General features: G+C 53.4%; 1 protein-coding gene across 3 annotated transcripts in view; it reads right to left on the bottom strand.

Annotated features, from left to right (window-relative positions):
• Positions 1-12,125, bottom strand: part of CORO2A (coronin 2A) — a 53,251-nt gene extending 41,126 nt beyond the window's left edge. For 2 of the 3 annotated variants that reach the window (XM_039234837.1, XM_039234838.1), the window contains exon 1: positions 6,284-6,580. The gene's annotated coding sequence lies outside the window, so the exon portion shown is untranslated. Of the gene's footprint in view, positions 1-6,283; positions 6,581-12,025 lie in introns of those variants that run through there. The other variant, XM_039234839.1, reaches the window with a different exon arrangement.
• Positions 12,126-16,739: the final 4,614 nt, after the last annotated feature.

The following is a 16,739-nucleotide window of genomic DNA, read 5'->3' as shown; positions in this document are numbered from 1 at the left end:
ATAAAGTCCCTCAAATTTAAAAACATCTTGGGCTGACTTCTTATCAGACTTGATTAGCTAATCCTTATTTTTTTCTCTTGTGGCTGGCAATGCGATCTTGCTGGAAACCCAAGGGTTAATTAACGTCTTGTCTACTCTTATGGTATTATTAGAATCACTAACAACCAACCCACCATTCAGATAGGAATCTTCTAAAACCACTTGTCCATTTTTCGAGGATTTGTTTAGTTAAAACCGGTTAGTATAATCCATAAATCCAATCTGGATTAATTAGTCTGGATTAACCTGAATTAATTAACCAGGTTAAATCAATTGTAATAAACTGCTGAAAACAAATCAAAAAGTAGGGGTGTCTTTGCCATCCTTTCTCAGAGGGCTTTCCCCTCCCTCCAGAGACTTCTGGAGACATGAGGCATAAGGCTCTGTGACACCCTGTGTGGTGTCAGCAGGTCTGTACCTGGCAAATATGAGCAAAGCTGAATGATTTTCTCGTTACATATTATTTTTTTCCTGCACCACAATGAGCATGTATACCTCACTTTGGAGGCCACCAGGACAGAAGCTGGGGAAACTATCAGAAGATTTTCAGGCTGCATAAAACGGTAGAGATCATCTAGTCTAAGCGCCTCACTTTTCAGATGAGGATACAAGGATTCAAGAAGGGATGTAACTTGTCCAAGGTCACCTGGTTAGTCACAGCAGATCCCAGAGAGGAAGCAATCCTCTAGATCTTGATGCTAAAACCGGCTGCTTCCCTGTCCTGGCTGCAGTCCTGCCTCTTACTGGGTCATCCGCAGGTCCCTGCACCTCTCAGCCCTCTGCGGCTCTATCCCTTGCGCCACAGATCGCCTGCTGGCTCTGAGGGTGGCTGTGGGTGGCATGGAGGTGTGTGTCCCAGCAAAGTTACACAGTCCCCCCAGCTAGCAGCACGGAGGGACACAGAGCGGTCGGCAGGCCACGGGTCCAGGAGTTACTCTGCCTCACTCTGAAGCCTTGGATCCTCATCTGTAAAATGGGACCAGTCAAACCTAGCTCACGGCCTGCTGTCTGGGTACCCATGAGGGCCTGCTTACACCTGCAGGCCGGGAGGCAGCTCCTGAGGGCATTACTGCCGTCCTTATACCCGGGAAGGTCTTGTGAAGGGGCATGACATCTGGTGCTCCTATAGCCTGAGAATTCTGCCTGTGACTGCTAGCCACGGCCCCGGGCACTGCAGGACTTGGGGCCTCTGCAGCCCAGTGGCTCCCCCCACCATGGGCCCCCCCGGGCCTGGTGTGGTGGCGAGCAGCTGTGGATATGGGTCCTAGCCCTTCTGGAGCATGCCAGAAATCCTGCCCCTGTCTCCACGGCTCTATTGCCCCCTGCTCCCATCCTCTGACTCCCCTCTCCTTCTTGCCGCCTCCATGCTATCCTTCTAACCCCCCCACCTGACTTCCCCTAAGCTGAGGCCGCCTTGGGCTACCATGAGATGGAAGCATTCCCCTATTCCAAAACCTTCAAAGGCTTCTCAGTGGGGCATTCAAAGCCGAGTACTGGCCCAGGGATAAACCAAAAAGAGAGTTGGGGCAAGGCGAGGGAGAGAAAATGGGGGGACAAGGACAGTAGGCTTGGGTGCAGACAAAAAGGGGTGCTTCTTCTAGAGAGAACTGAAAAAGAGTAATAAGACTGACTAAAAGTCTGACTTTTTATTATCATGAGATGCCTGCAACTCTAAACAGTGTCAATGAAAAAACACTCTTCGCTGTCAGGGCAGGCTGCTCCCACCTCCCTGCCCTTGGCAACCGGCCAGTACCTGGTACTATTCCCTAGATGGAGCCAAACTGGACCATATGTTCGCTACATCCCCAGCAGGCTCAGTGTCCGTCCCTTCGCCAGCCCTCAGCCCGCGCTGCTGCTTTGCCAACAAGGCCCACCCTCCTCCTTGCATGTTCAGCGGCCGCAAGGCTCAGCTTAGCCGCTCCCTCTTGCAGAGTCTCCTGGCACGCCTTCCCCCTGCCTGGCCACAACCCACCCCCCAAGCCCTCCTGACGCCCAGTGCAGGCTGTAGACAGCAGCAGTCTCCCCATGGAAGACTGAGGAAAGGAACCACCCTCTGAAATCTGGAACCCACAGCACAGCAAGCCACACCCGGAGAGCCACTTCCTCGCTGTGTGACCTCAGACAAGTCTCTAGATCCTCTGTGGCCTCAGTTTCCTCCCATTCAAGGACCACATCATCTCCAAATGACCTTCTTTCCCTGTCCTCAGCCACGCCTTCCCTTGGCCACACCCTGCACTTTGTCATCATGTGAAAATGTTCCACCTGCTTCCACAGTCACTAATTCAAGTGTCCCCTTACTGACCACAACCTCCCCACCTTCAGCCTCCTGTCACCTGCCAGATGTGAGCAGGCCTTTGTCAGCACCCCTGTTAGATCTATAAAACAGGTTCAGGCCAAGGAGAGAGCCCTGGACCACACACCGCTCTCCAGGGGGACTTAACCCATTCGGCGCTGCCTCGACTCTGCCGCCAAGCTTGGATCCAGCGTTTCTGAAAGGCCAGGCCTATGGATGGCGTCTGGGCCATGGGACATCCACCTGTCACGATGCCTGCTTCCTGTGCCCCAGTAACCTGTGACACGGTCCCACAGCCTGCACCTGAGAGACAGCCCATCACTCCCCCCACTGCCACCTCCTCCTCACCCATCTGCTTCTCTCTCCTCCTGCAAGCACCACGGCCCATCACCTCGCCCCCACCCTGAAACCTTCACCCGCTGGCTTCTTCCTCCATTATCTGGCACAACTCCGATGCTGGACAAACCAGGATTCCTACCTAGGGCTGGGGGAAAAAATGGACAAAATGCAAACCGGGACAGGAAGTGCCAAATGGGGTGACGGCTTTCCCGGCACAGTTCTCTCTCCAGGTCCTTCCTTCTGCAAGTCAGGCATTGTGAGGGCGAGGGTGCGGCCAGGCAGGCCAGATCCCGGGGGTCACCTGTGCGGCCTCCTCCTCCTTGTACTCACAGCCAATTCATCACTAATGCCTCCCCCCGCTCTCTGAACACCTTTTACAACATCCACTTACTTCCACTCCCACTGCTACCAGCGGCTCTCACCTGCACACTTAGTCTTACCGACCAACAATTTGCCCCCAGTCTTTTCAAAAGATGTCGATCTGAGCATGCCACTCCATGCCCATCACTCTGGGACCCACAGGGTCTGGCCCACCCCACCTCTTCAGCCTCCTCTGCCCAGGAAACAGAACTAGAGATGCTCTGTGCTTTTAATTCCTCAAAGGTCCGTTCCGTTCAGCCCTGGGGCTGTCTCTCCTGTCCAGCACGCTCCCTTTGCCGCCTGCACCTGACTACTCTCTAGTCATCCTTCCCTTAGAATCGCCTTCTGCGGTGACGCTGAGTTATGCACATTCTCTGCCCCGCAAGCTTTGATGCTCTCTCTTCTCCCTCACGCACCTATTCCAGGTTTTGTGGGACTTCACGGCAACTGCCCTTCTCCTCTGGTCTGTGAGCCTACCTGGGCATTACCTATGTCTGTTTTGCTCTGCTCTGTACCCCTAGCACTCAGTAACCAATACATGAATAAAGATCTCATTTGAAAAAGTTAACTAAAAAATAACTTTGTAGGAAATGAATGAATGGGCCTTTCTGGGTGAGGCTCTAGGATAATCTGTGTGGGGATGGTCTCTGTGGCCTCTCTCCAGGGTGGGCCATAGGTCAACCTACTCCTGGTAATGGCTGTAACGAGGATGGGGCTCATGAACCAGCAAAAAGCTCTCAGGGCTCTTTCCTGTCCATTATCTGCCCTGTTCCCCCCCAGGACTCCCCTATCAGTCATAGCCCCAGGCATTTAATGACCAGTCCACTGGGGCATTTCTGAACCGGAACATGTTTACTCTGCAGTGTGAACACTTTCTTTTTCCCAAGGCCCAGGACTCAGGAGCCTTTTCTTTGTGGGGCTGGATGAAGAAAAGTGATGGAGTCTAGTTAGAGCAGTGTTCAGATCCCAGCTTTGTCTTTTGCTGGCTGTGTGATCTTACTCGCTGGGACCCCTGTTTCCTATCTGTAAAAAGAGGACAAAAATATCTATCCAGGGGGTTGATACAGGATTAAATGGGTATATGTGCATTAAGGGCCTAGTGTGCGGCCTATTGCATGTCATATCTAATTGATTCTATGACACGCAGGTTTTTGGGGCACCTGGGTGGCTCAGTTGGTTGAGTGTCCGATGTCGGCTCAGGTCATGATCTCACAGTTCGTGAGTTTGAGCCTCACATTGGGCTCTGTTCTGACAGCTCAGAGCCTGAAGCCTGCTTTAGATTGTGTGTGTATGTGTGTGTGTGTGTGTGTCTGCCCCTTCTCTGCTCACATTCTCTCTCTCTCAAAAATAAATAAACATTTTTAAAAAAAGACACAGAGTTTTTTAACATGTAACATCTCTGAAACTGAGATACAACTTATAGTTTGTCTGACATTTTTTCTTTCTTAATAGATTTAAAAAATAATGGTATATCTCATAATAGAAGGTACCCTGCATTCAGTAAAACATGACAATAGCTTAGTTTCTTTATTTCATTGGCAAAGAGGTGGGAAGGTGTGCAAGCACTCCATGGACCAAAGACCAAGTGCATGGTCGAGGGAAAGGGTCTGCTGGGGTCCGGCATCCTGAGGCAGGAGCCTGAGGCATCACAGAATCTGAAGACAGGCCCTCCAGGGTATGGCCCAGACACCAGAAGAACCCTTATCTTTCTGGATCTGACCCTGTGCCCGTGGTCCCTGGCGTGGGCAGGCTGGTCACAGTCCTAACAGAGCCTGATGCCGTCCGAACCCCCAGCCTTTGTCCCAAAGGGTCCTGGCACCTACCCCAGAGACTTCTCCTTCTGTGACTCCTTCATCAAGCCCCCCCTGCACTCCACTCTCAACTGTCCTGGAAGGCCAGCGGCGGGTGGGGGTGGGGTGTCATCCAGGCCTCATCCAAGTACTTGGGTGCCTCGGTAAACCCTCCAGCCTGGTGAGGGCAGATTGTTATACTATCTACGTTATATCGCACTGTATATTCCACACAGACAAATTGTTCTAGAAATAAACATCAAATAGCATATAAAAGTGTCAAAATATAGAAAAGACAAAAGCGAGAGTGATCATCGAACGGCTGGATGCGTGTCTATCTGCATATTTTTCCATAGTCACAGTCACAGATATATTCCTCTCCCATATTCACACCCTAACAGGCCCAGTCCCACACGCAGTTCTCTTCCTTGCTTCTCCAGCTAATGTGACCTTGCAGACCTCCCTCCACACGGATGGGTTTCTCCTCATTGATCTCACGCACTCCCCTGCCCTCCACCCCTTCCCTTGGCAGGCGCCTCAGCCCACCTCAGCCAGATCGCAGAGGCTCCTGGCTGTCCCCCTTGGATGGAAAAGGGCTGTGATTGGGTCACAGCTGCCCTCAGGGCCTCATGGAAGCAAGGCCATGCCCCAGCACAGAAATACTCTTGAGTTCTTAAACCAAGGGGTGTGAGGTAAATGGAAGCTGTCTGCCCCTGCTGGACTCGAGGCCTGTTAAAACAGACCAGACACGGGGCGCCTGGGTGGCTTAGTCGGTTGGGCGTCCGACTTTCGCTTGGGTCATGATCTCGCAGTTCGTGGGTTCGAGCCCCGCGTCGGGCTCTGTGCTGACTGCCAGCTCAGAGCCTGGAGCCTGTTTCAGCCTGTGACTCCCTCTCTCTCTGACCCTCCCCTGCTCACGCTGTCTGTCTCTCTCTCTCTCCTAAAAAAAATAAAAAAATAAAACATTAAAAAAAAAAAAACAAAAACAAAAAAAAACAGACCAGACACCCTCTAAGACCCAGAGGATGCTGGCCCTGTACTTCCCTAACCTCAATGGGCTCCAGACATCACAATAAACAACAATGAACAGGTGCCAGGCATTTTATAGTTCAAAAGCACTTCTATGCTCTTCATCCAATTTTGACCTCACAACCACCCTAAAAATTAGGCAAAGCAGGTATTTATACATTTGAGCCATTTTACAGATGAAGAGGTTGAGGCTCAGAGAGGTGGGCCATTTACCAATGACCTTCTTTGCTTTCCTCCCCTCCAGAGTCTGGCTGACTCTAATCCCACTAATGACTCAGCTCAGACATCACCTCCTCCAGGTTCCTTCCCCACCTCCAGCCCCACCCCAGGCTAGGTCAGATGCCCCCCACAGCTCCTGGTTTCCAGGAGGGGGGAAATACTCTCCTCACTTTATGGGTGAGTTCAAAGGGCATAAAGAAGGGACAGGACTTGCCTACAGAGCACGGTACTGGCCAGGTCAGGTGTCCCTCCTCAGAGGCGTGGCTTCTTTCGTTCCACTGCGTCTTTTGTTGTCTGCAATCTTGGACTCCAAGCCACTGCCCGAGGTTCATTTCCGTCTCCTCGTGCGCTGGCTGGGCCTTACCTGGTTCAGCCAGGTGTGAAGGGGGGTGTCATGGAGGGGGCTGTGGCTGGGGCAGGCTCGATCCCCCAGCCCGAACCAACACCCTGGTGTACCCTTAGGAACAGCAATAGTAGTTGGCCATCTATTGAGCACCTCCGTGTGCCAGCACTTTCCACCTGCACTCACTTCATCCTGCAGCCAGCACCATTATGATGCTGTTTTGCAGGTTGGGCGGGGTGGGGGGGGGGTGGGCAAGCCCCTGGCCCAAGACTCACTCGGTAGCTGTGCTGGAGCTGGATGCCAGGAGCGCACCCCTAGCAGCAGGCAGCCCCGGGAGTGTGCTGGCACCAGGGCCAGAAAGAAATGCACAGTCAGAGTACACGAGACAACTCCCAGGGGGCCTGCAGGCCTGGCCTGGCCCCAGCCTCTCCCTCCCCATCCCCGCCCAGGGCTGGCTGGAGGGACTAGACTCTGGAGCTCAGGGAGCGAGGGCCGCCCTGGCAGTTGTCTTCGGCACTCCCTCTGGGCAGGTCACGCCCCTTGCCAGCCCCCTGCAAGCTCTGGGCTCAAGGCCAGGCTGAAAGCAGCTGTCACATCAACTCCTCACAAGTTCTCAGCATCCTATTTCTTATTAGAATGGGACCTCACATATCTGCTCCCACCTGGGTGAGAGATGCTGAGTAGGGCCCTGCCTTTCACTGGGCCTCACTTTCCCTATCTGTGAAACGATGCCTGGGTGGGGTGAGTGTGTATGTATGTGTGTGTGTCTCAATGGAACCCACCAACTGACATTCCAGGTAGCACAAGGACACTGGAGCCAGATGACATGGGTTCAAATGTCAGACTGTGCAATTTGCCCACCCTCTCTGGGCCCAGTGTCCTCATCTGTAAAATGGGGATAGTAGTAGAAAAAAGACAAAGCAAACACACCAAAATATTTATATTGATTATCTGAGATGAAAAGAGAAGATACAGGTAATTTATTTTCTGTTTTCCTTTTTTCCCCTAAATTCTCCACTACCAAATATTTATAATATTTGGTATAATAGAAAAAACCAAATATACTTTCTTTGCAAATTAACTTTATTATGCCCATTTTAAAAAGTAGTAATAATAATGAGAGTATCTATCCTCCACAGTGCTTTGAGAATTGAATGAGTTTATGTAGTCAAATTTTAGATGGTGCCTAGAGCATGAGAAGTGCTATTAAATGTTTATTACATAAATAAGCCTGAGACCAGCCTGGCCTCCTCCTCTTCCTGCTCGCTTGGGCTGGACCCCTTTCTCACTCCCAGCACTGAGCTCGGCAGATCCTCTGCCCCTCCATTCACTGGTTCACTGCCTGGGCCCAACTCATCACCCCAGGTCTGGATTATTTCCACAGCCTTCTCTCTGCACCCCAGAGGAATCGCACTGACACTCAAATTTGGCCATGCCCTTGCCTTAGCCTCCCCGGGCTCCTCATGGCCCTCTACTAAAACACTTAGCTCCTCCATGGGACACTGTCTTAGCAAGCCACTTACTGTCTCTGTATCTGTGTACTCTTAGCCGAAGAAAAGGAATAAAAGAGTACCCCCCTGCCCCCGTGGCACCTAGCTGGCTCAGTCAGGAGAGCATGTGACTCTTGATTTCAGGGTTGTGATTTTGAGCCCCACTTGTGGCCTACCTAGGGTTTACTTAGGCTTATTTATCAATCCCTCCTCACATACTTAGACGATTCCATGATGTACAGGGCAGGGTCCACAACCTGACCACCAGTGGCGCCTCTTACCAGTCTCCTCTGTCTTCTCTGTCATTCTGTCCTAGCTGTGCTCTTGCATGAACATGCCAGGCGTGGTCCTACCTCAGGGCTTTTGCACTGGCTGTTCCCTCCACCTGGATGGCTCCTCCTCCAGAAACCAGGCCAGCTCACTTCCTCACCTCCCTCCAGGCTTTGCCCAAAAGCTACCTTCTCAATGATCCCCCTGACCACCCTACTTAAAATTGCAGCCCCCTCCTTCCGTTCCCTGTCACACACCCGAAACATACTCCTGTGTTTTACTTATTCCAACCCACTTATCACCTTCTGCTTCACTTATCGCTCATTGTGTCTTTTTTTCTGTCTTAGATTGTGAGTTTCTTTAGGAAAGATTTTTTTGGGTCTATTTTATTTACTATCAAGACTCCTGCCCCCACCCCAGAAAATACTTAGCACAATGTAGATGCTTAATCAAAGAACAGTTGAATAACTAAATGAATGAATGTAAACCACTTAGAAGAGAATCAGGCCAGTGGTAAGTAGTTAATAAATACTAGCTGTTATTATTCTTATTCTCATTATTGATTCTTCAAGGCCAGGTTCCCATGCCCTTCCTCCTGGACTTCTTCAAGTTCATAATCACACTTTCCTAGTCTCCGCTGCACCCTGCCAATCTCTCAATTATGGTAGGGAGCACAGTGCTCTTTAATTATACCTTTTTCCATTTAGGCTGAAGTGAATGAAATTGCCATTTCTTATAAATCAAAAACACTCATATATTGGCCATTTCACATAGTTCAACCTGATATTTCTCACGGCAGCCTGCGGGACTCTGGGGGGCACCTCAAGGCCCAGGACTCAGTAGGTGCCCAATAAATGTTTGTTCACAAAAGTGAAGTCACCTGTTTCTGGCCCTTCATACTAGGTGGGACTGCAAACACCAATCCAGTCTGCAGGAGAGCAGGCACAGCCCATAGACTTAAAATAGCAAACAGAGGATCTTGCTGCATTATTTCCTGGTCCCCCTGAAAAATCTCTGTCCCCTGATATCTGGCAAAGAAAATAAAAACAAAGCTACACTATGTTCTAAAACAATCCAGGTTCTGGCCATTCAGAACTAACAAAAGTCTAAGGCTGGCTGAAGCCCCGTCCCAGGGGGAAAAGGCTACCTGCTTGTCTCTAAGGGGATTCATTGAATGATGGGGAAGGAAGGCTAGAACATTCTTTGGTTGTCATCATGTTCACTGTTCCAATACAGGATTCAGATACAGAGATCTGTTAGGTCCAGAGGCAGATTGTCAGAGCCGAAAGAGATTCAGCAATCACTGAATCTACCCCATTTCACAGATGGGGAAAGTGAGGTCCAGAAAGGGAAAGGGATTGACCCAAGGTCACACAGAGGGGTACATGAAGAGTTCATCTTGGTGTCCACTCCTGCTGACATTAGTCTTGTGGTCTTTCCTCTGGACCACACTGCTTTCATGTTGGCCAGACTCCGGCAACATAAGCTTTAGTGCTACTATTTTTTAAGCTGTACTTTTCAAATAAAATGTTTATTAAATCTCAGCTAAAACACCAAGAGCTCCACTATAGGAAAACTTGTTATAAATATCAGCACTACATTTATCTCTCTATATAGTTATTTCCTTGGGGGTAAAGTCCTCAAAGTAGAAGTCTAGGGACAAAGGGCAGTTAGGATCATTTTCACAGACTTTCTTAACAGGCTGTCAGATTGCCCTGCAAAATTAAATGCTGCTGACGATCCCTACAGAGAGGTTTAACCTTCTGCGTTTATTTTTGCTAATGTAGGAATAAATACAGACTGCTTTCACTTACTATATGCATGGTATGTGTTTCCTAACAAATAAACAAATACTCTGGGCTTAGAGGCGGAATCCCTGGGCTTGGCTGCTGGTTTGCTGTGTGAACTTGGACAAGTCACATCCCCTCTGGGGCTAGGGGATGCCTATCTAGACAATGAGGGGTTTGGAGAGATGATTTCTTAAGATCCCTTTCAGCTTGGATATTCCACAATCCCATAGTACATTTTCAATTATTAGCATAGGATGATTTTTTAACAGCCAGAATCTGCCATGCCCCTAAATCAGGCCAAGGTGGGTGCCTGTTTGCACTAGCTGAGCAGGAAAACAGAGCCCAGATCATATATACCTAGAGACGACAGCACACTTAGGTAGCACTTAAGTATGTGCGTTGGAGCTACGTTCGAGTGACCGCACATATACTTAGTCTGTTTTTACGAGGGGGTAATAATACTCATTTGTGGTCTAGGTCTGGGTTGTGTGAGGCTCCACCATGACCAGAAGGCACAGTCACGGTCACTATCAGTCGGTCTGAGAATCCCAGACGTGCAGTCAAAGGTAGCTCAGCCCCTGCAAATGCTGATCTAGTCCCCACTCACATACCTCTGATGACACAGAGCTCACCACCTGCCCGGCAGCCCCTCCCTACTTTTGTCAGTAAGAAAGCTCTTGGGTGGGGGCAGGTCACCAAGTGGACAAGAGAGACCAGAAGGCCCAGACTTGGTTCTCAGAAACTACTCCTTCAATCGGAGTAGGCAACAGGCGATGGCAAAGAGGTAGTATGGGCAGGAGGGGCCTGGAGTGGGGCCCCTCTGGCCCCTCCTCTCAACTCCAGACCTCTAAGCAGCCGCTAACCCAAAGGTGCTCTAGAAGTGCAGGAAATGCAAGGGACACATTCCAGTCCTGATGCAGGGGGCTTCTGAGCAAGCCCCAGGCTGACTACTACTTGCTCTGGGGCAGACACCTCAGCTCCAGCCTCCTACCTTCCTGCCCTCTGGCTCTGGCAACAGAAAGAGTGCTGGGCCTGGGGGTGATCAGCCTGGAAGTAAGCGCATTTAAGGGACCAGATGATAGCCCCAGGGCGGAGGAAGAGGAGTAAGATGTGGTCTGTACGCCCAGAGCAGGACCAGAAGCTTCCTGCTGTTTACAGCTAGTGAGATCCCCATCATAAGAGGTGTGCAATGGGGTAGCAAGACCTTCCAGAGGGGATCTTACTGAGCCACTGAGCCAGAGATCTTTTGTACCCGGAGAGCCTGGAGCCACAGTCTCTCTCACACATACTCTGTCCCAGACCCAACCCCACCCAGACACAGCTCACTTGGCTCTCTCGTGCCTCTGAGGTCCCCCCCCCCACAACGTGATCCAGTCCTATCGTACCTGGTGGGGCAATGGAAGGGAAAGGGGATGTGCCATTCCATTCTCTAAATCCAGGTTGGTTCATGGGTCTAGCCCAGGCAAGTCGGCAGCGGATGGTCCCATCACCCCCAACCGAGGCCTCCCCCAGCAAGGCCGACTTGGCGGGCCGACACCGGCCGCCCCACCCTGCACGCCCAGGAGGGATCTATAGGTATCTCGCGCTGCGTCCCCCCCGCTCCCCCCCCCCCGTTTCCCCGCCCTGCAGGTGTCCTAGTCAGGAGGGGGAGAGTCCAGACAGGGTTCCAGCAGAGAACCCAAGCCACAAGGGGGGCCGCCTGTCGCGACCGGCTCGCCACACCCAGGGTGAGCTGCCCTCACAGCGGGCGGTGCAAACGGTGCAGCTCCCGGCCCCCCAGCCGTCCGGACCCTTAGACCTCAGGGCGGCCTCTCCCAACGGCGCGGCGCGCGGAAGGAGCCACCATTGCGCCCGCTATCCCAGTGGGGAAACTGAGGCCACGAGAGGGGAGGTGCTTTGTAAGCTCACGCGGGGGTGCTGGAAGCCTCGTCCGCCGCGCCCCGCCGGGTCCCCCGCGGCTCGCGGAGCCCAGCATCCCTCCCAGGGCGCTGCAGCCTGGAGGCGCAGCGCGCACACAACGCGTACCGCGGGAAGGCACTGCTGGCGGCGCGGGGCCGCCCTACCTTGATGACGGAAGCGCAGGTGGCGGCGGCGGCGTCCGGCTCCGGCTCCGCGCTCCTCACCGCCCGCGGAGACCCCAAGCGCAGCTCCGCCGCCTCTTCCCCCCGCAGCCGGGAGGGCGGGGCCGCTGGGCGGGGCTGGGGCCCGGCACTAGCCCCGCCCGTGCGCCCCGGGTCCGGGGGCACCCCTCCTTCCCCACCCTCCGGACCGCGCTCCTGGCTCCCGGGGCCGGGCTCGGGACGCGCGCACGCGCACAGAACAGGCGCGCACCCGCCGCAGAGATTGGGGCGGGCTGCCTGGCGACCGGGCGCGGGCTGGGGACAGGCGGACCCACCACTGCCTCGTTTCGTGGCACCGGGGCTAGGGACTCGACCTCCCGAGCCTCCGTTTCCCCCTAGGTGAAATGGAAACAGTAACTGTTTCTGCCTCCGAGTACTGTTTGAAAATTAGATGAGATGACTTAATTTACCGGCCGGCCAACTGAGCGCGCAGAGCCCGCCACGGGGGTGGCGCCTGGTGGAGAAATTCTTGAGGCTTCCCATTCAGCGGGGATGCAAGGGGAGGCGCTTCTGTAACCGGAGGACTCCGTTCTCTCGGCAGCCAGGAGGGGGCGCTGCCGCCCAGTCTCGCTGGCTCTGGGGTTCTTTTTTTTTTTTTTAATTTTTAAAAATTTATTTCTGAGAGAGAGAGAGAGACAGTGTGAGCAGAGGAGGGTCAGAGAGAGAGGGAAGTACAGAATCCGAAACAGGCTCCAGGCTCCGAGCTAGTGTCAGCACAGAGCCAGACGCGGGGCTCGAACCCACGAACCGCGAGATCATGACCTAAGCGAAAGTTGGACGCTTAACCGACTAAGCCACGCAGGCGCCCCAACCCTGCTCAATTTTTGAGTGAATAACAGAGCATATATTTTACATACTTTACATACATACATACTTTACATATATTATTTCATTTAATGCTAGTAACCCTTTTTTTTATTTAACTGCTGTTATTACCCCCATTTTGCAAGTAAGAAGACTGAGATTTAAGTCTGGGCTCGGGGATATATCCTTGGAAAGAATAGCCGGGGCCAAAGCCTGCAACTCATTCAGTTCACTGGGCTAGTCGACCATCCAGAGTCCCCTTCCCCCACAGTGTGGCCTCCTTGTGGCCCTGACCCAGACTGGAGCTAGTGTATTCAGTAGGCCAGGGAAATGTGTGCTTCAGGTATCAGCAAGAGAGTCAGATATTTGATGTTTCAGAAAAGCATATGGAGAATTCTCTTCCTGCCTCATCTCCCTCTGTCTAAACTGACACATCCTTCCTTCCAGGTTTATCACCAACACACCTCCCCAGGTGCCCTGTGGATGTGCCCTCCCAGCCTTGTGCCTGCATCTCCCCACCCGGTGCCATGGTGGTGGGTGGGTGGCTGGGACTGTGTCTGGGAAAGGCTGGTTTGACAGCGACCACTGGGGACCACGGGCATATGGACTGATGCGAGGTCATTGGAGGCCTCTGCAATAGACACAACCTTAGACCCTTTCTGGGGATGCTGCATGTGTGTGCACCTGTGAGCATGTGTGCGTGTGCGTGTGTGTGTGTGTGTGTGTGTGTCCTCATTTCCCTGCTCCTTCCCTCCCCCAACCCTGGTCCATTTGAGGAAGGCTAACTCTTGACCATCTTCTGAATTACACACATGGAGAAACTGAGGCCAGAGCAGGGATAGCCTGCCCAGGGGCCCCTAGTTAGAAAACCACACGGTAGGTTTGGCCTCCGTTGGGCCCATCTGCCAGCACCGTATACTGGGTCTTACTGTGGATCGGGAGAGGCCAGGACACCAACGCCACCTTCCTTCCCCAGGTCGGCAGGGCCAGCTTTGTTTAATCTGCCGTGTTGGGTAAATGCCTTGTGCAGGACCAGGGTATGTGTGAGAAAGGGTGGCAAAGTCTTCAGCTCCCTGCCCAACCTGGAGCTTTCTGAGCAATATGGCCTGTGCCCTGGGAGATTGAACTAAGAATGAGGGAACAAGGGCGCCTGGGTCACTCGGTGGGTTAAGTGTCTGACTCTTGATTGTTGCTCAGGTCATGATCTCAGCATTTGTGAGTTTGAGCCCTGCGTTGGGCTCTGCGCTGGCAGCGTGGAGGAAAGAACTGCTTGGGATTCTTTCCCTGCCTCTCTCTATCTTTTCCCTGCTTGTGCTCACACTCTGTGTCTGAAACAAAACAAAACATTAAAAAAAAAAAAAGAATGAAGGAACAGCAGCGTCTGGGAGGTGAGGTCCTACGTGTGGGCATCGTAGCTCTGAGTACGGTGTTCTGTAGAAGTCAGTGTACACCTACCACTTTGGGGTAGAGGTGAGGGGAGTCTTCCAAAGTGCCTTCCAGGCCCTTCTTCTTCTTTGAGGAGCCCCTTCATTCTTGGGGATATTGCTCCAGGGAGGTCCCCTCCTCTACACAATGCTGGGGGCCCAGTGTCTGGGAGAGGGCCGCTGCTTTGAGTGGAGAGGTCCCACACCCAGGGTAGGAAGGTGGGGCTGCGAGGGATCAGATCCTCCGGCCCTAGAAGGCAGCAGCCCCTGGGGATGGGGGGGCAACAGCTGTGGTGCGAGGCCAGGAATCTGACACCAGGGGTGGGCCCCAAACACCCTTTAGGAAGAAGGGGGAGGGGAGGTAAGACAGCAGCAGCAGCAGCCACAGATCTTCTCGAGGTGTGACCACCTCACCCCCCACCCCCATCTCCACCAGCCCCTTTTAGAGCCTCCCAATCAGGTAGATGGTTCTTCCTTCCACCTTCCTTCGTCCGGAGCTATCCCACAGAGCCCTACATGTCTCAGGGAGCTACAGGCCAGGCCTGCTCTTTTCCCCCCGGACCCTTCTGTGTCCCAGCTCCAGGGACATTGAGGTGAAGTGGTCTTACAGTTAGCACCTCTAAGGTGTGAGCATGACTTACAGTCAGCAGCTGTGTGACTTTGGGCACGTTAGCTAACTCCTCTGAGGCTTCATCTCTTCAGTTCTAAACTGAGCGTGGTCTGGAGTGAGCAGTGCTCCAGGGCAGGCCGTTCTCATTCCTGCCTCCAGCACCTCGTTTTAGGGCTGGAGGAGGCCGGACCAGAGTCGATCCCGTGGCCTCCAACCCCCCTGGTGTATCAGAACGCCCAGGCCCCACAAAAGGCTCTGTGTGGGGCCTGGCCCCAATATTCTTTAAAAGCTGCTTAGGTGATTCTGTGGTGCAGCCAGGTATAAACCAGAGGTTACGGTGCTGGGTCAAGGGCAAAGCACCTCACTTTCCCCCAATCCGGGAGGGGCAAGGTGTAGGCCCCTGCTCTGAGCAGAGCCTGGGAGTGGGAGGGGAGAGGAGGAAGGGGGAAGAGGGGATAAAGGAAGAAGGGTGAGAACAGACAGGAGGAGGAGGGGAAAGAGGAGGGAGGGAGGAGAGGGAGGAGGAAGAGGAAGGAAGCAGAGGAAGCAGGGGAGAGATAGGCCAGGAAGAAGGGAGAGGGGAGGGGTGTGCCATTTATCAGACAGCTCCCCGTCTGATCTGGGATTGTTTATTTTTTGCTGAGGAGGGAATTTGAATCTCAAGGCTGGCGCTGAAGGACCAGCTGGGCCTGTCTTTCCTGGAGCCTTGGGCCTTTTTGAAGCCCTCTGGGTGGTTTTTCTATAAAAAGGCAACTCCCTGCCAGTGGTGGTGCTTTTCCCTTGCAAGGCACCAGCTCATCTCCTGGGAGCTCCGGGAGGCTAGAGCCCTGTCTCCCCAGTGACAGCCCCTGTTGGGGGTACAGCTAGGACCCCCGCAGGCCGCCATCACGCCTCACGGATGCCCTTTGGTGATGAAAGGATTTCAGCCGACATAAAAGTTTAGCAAAAATGAGGAAGGTCAAGACACTATGTGGAGTATTCGTGGGATACCCGGCCCTGGGGTCAGCCGGTAGCCCATGTCGTGTGGGAGGAAAGAGCTCCGAGTGCCTCTTCCCCAGAGCTGTGTAGGGGGCGCGGTGTCGGCGAACTGGGTGCCTGCTGCACCAGTTCCTCAACGTTCCCACTTGTGGGTGAGCAGGCTGGTTCCTGGTCCCCAGTGACAGGAACCTCTGGCCAGAGCTGGAAGTTTCCACGCAGACACACCCCCACCCCCCGCCCCCAGTCCTTCCTGCTGAAGACTGCCCAGCCTGAGCCTGTACTGGCACAGTCAAGGGTTTGGTGAGCAATGAGCTGCCCAAATCACTTATACAGCCTTGACTCCCTGCCTGGAACGGAATGGGGAGGCCTGACTGCTGAGGAAGGGCCCGGAAGAGCCCAGAACTGAAATGGAAGTCCTGCACACACTGGGTGCCAGGAGAGACAGCCCTGGCTTGGTGACAGGCTACAGCTGTGTCCCTGTCAACACCTCTTTCTCACCCTCCAGCCTCCCAGTTTTCAGAGAAGAGGTGATTGCCCGGGCCTGGGAGGCAGGTAGACGAAACTCAGCCGTTGGGCGCCTGACCCAGGGCTCTCTGCCCAGCACCCACACCAAGTTCCTTGTGGTGTAGGCAGGGGTTTTCCCTGGGAACCTCTCCCCCCACAACGGAGAGGAGAGCATAGGTGCGGAGCTCGGTGGATGGGAGCTGGGCCTGGGACACAAACCTAACCAGCACTGGGGAGGCACTGTCACCCAGGAAGACACATCGTCAAGCATAGGACCCTAGCTCCTCAGCGACCCAGGAGGGGGGCTGGCCCTGCAGAGACACCCCCAGAAAGAGAA

Source organism: Hyaena hyaena, unplaced genomic scaffold (assembly GCF_003009895.1).
Source record: "Hyaena hyaena isolate Hyena2069 unplaced genomic scaffold, ASM300989v1 scaffold_93, whole genome shotgun sequence".
In the NCBI taxonomy this organism is placed as follows: domain Eukaryota; kingdom Metazoa; phylum Chordata; class Mammalia; order Carnivora; family Hyaenidae; genus Hyaena; species Hyaena hyaena.
The sequence above is the reverse complement of the archived record's forward strand: the minus strand, read 5'-3'. Positions and strand labels throughout refer to the sequence as shown.